Consider the following 1,662-nt stretch of genomic DNA (forward strand, 5'->3'; position numbering starts at 1 on the left):
TACTTGGCACACCAAGCCGAACCGTTTGCCTGTACCCTGCAGCTTGTTTGCCAAGCTTCTTTGTGCAATTTTCCCTTCGTTTTAGCGGCTTGTCGTCTACTATCTGACGCCTGCATATATTCGCCCCAAACGCGGCAAATGGCGGCATTTTCTTGAGGTGTTACTGCTGCTGAGTGCCTGCCAACCTGTCTGCCACACATCATTGACGCTGCTACGGCCACTACTCATAGGCTGGAGATCGCATGTAGAGCTTTTTAGTATTTTTCCTGCTATGGTTACTACGTACATATATGCTCGCCTTTATAGCTTTCCATTAATGGTTTTGCATGTGCAACAGCTGTTTCTTCTCTCTTCCCGTGTTCACTAGCTCGCCTGCCTGCGTGTCAACTGGCACTATGTACCAAGTAAATTCTCTTACCACCTCCGCCTACAACGTACATACACATACATATGTGTGTAGGTATGTGTGTCGAATCGCCCGTGTGTGGCTTCCAAAATATCGAGTGTGCTATTTTTTACGCTGCTGCAACACCTGGTGGTGATGCGGGTTTACTTCACAATAAGTAGCTTATGTAATGCTGATGTGCCAAGAAGGAGGCGGCAGACCGACGTGAATAAATGAAAGAGTTCGCTAATGGAGGAAAAGTTCGAAGACAAGAATAGCTAATGAATCGGTTAATTACCAAAGGGAATACGTCATAATTTTTGTGATTTTGCAAATTTGATGCAGACCTCCTTTAAACGAACCGAACTGCATCAAAGTTTTCCCATTGAAAAAGTACGGACTTATTCCCGTTGATATTTACCCGATTCAAATATTGAAAATTTAAATTTTATTTTCCTGCATAAATAAATGTTTAATTCAATACGAGTATTTTCGAAAGGACTTCGGATCTATGGAGAACATTAAAGGAGGTAATACAGAACTGGAGCGAACTTCAGAAGCACTTCTTTCCCAATCACCGATATAACGAATTCGATCTAGGCCAGACTGAACAGAACGAACCCCCAAGTTAAATTTTAAATATTAGAAATACTGGCTGTATATAGGCTAGAGCTAGAAAATGTCCCCAAACTTTACTCCGGGTGCACCAGAAAATTGGTGGACCGGTTTACAGGCGCATGTTGCAGAGCTTGCCCAGTTATGAAGCGTAGAGGTAAGAAGTCTTCGAAATTATGCAATCTAGTCACGGCTTTCAAAAGTGATCCGCACTGGCAGGCGTACAAATATAACTTCAGGGACTATAAAAGAGGCCCAAGGAACGCGAAGAGAACCTCTTGGAGATACTTCTGAAGCAACGTGGAACCGTCCTCGAAGGGGAGCAGGCTTAGAAAGTTACTCTCTGGGGCACCTGGACAGTCCCGGGTGGTTTGTAGAAATTCAATGTTACGTGGAAAGAGACGGTAGTTGAAACTCTGGATCTGCGTTATCCTGGTGCCATAACTGGTAAACCTAAGGCTCTACAAAGTGATGAGTAGGCTCTATGAAATGCAGAGAATGTGAACAAAAACCCCTCGTACAGGAAATCCTCTTAGCCATGTGCTATATATTTTTAGGCTTGTTTTTCTGCATAAAAATCTGCGGTGTAGTCATAAGAGCTGAGTGGGTTTGCCAAAGAGAGAGGTGGTTAAAAGTAGGACTGAATTGAAAACACAAAAAAA

At 43.2% G+C, this 1,662-nt stretch overlaps 1 protein-coding gene across 6 annotated transcripts in view; it reads left to right on the top strand.

The window, feature by feature from the left end:
- LOC118744843 (microtubule-associated protein Jupiter) overlaps positions 1 to 1,662 on the top strand; it is a 401,717-nt gene that overhangs the window by 336,918 nt on the left and 63,137 nt on the right. The gene's annotated exons all lie outside the window — the stretch shown is intronic.

The sequence above is a fragment of the Rhagoletis pomonella genome, unplaced genomic scaffold (genome assembly GCF_013731165.1).
Source record: "Rhagoletis pomonella isolate Grant_MI unplaced genomic scaffold, Rhpom_1.0 Rhpom_scaffold_00001, whole genome shotgun sequence".
Classification (NCBI taxonomy): Eukaryota; Metazoa; Arthropoda; class Insecta; order Diptera; family Tephritidae; genus Rhagoletis; species Rhagoletis pomonella.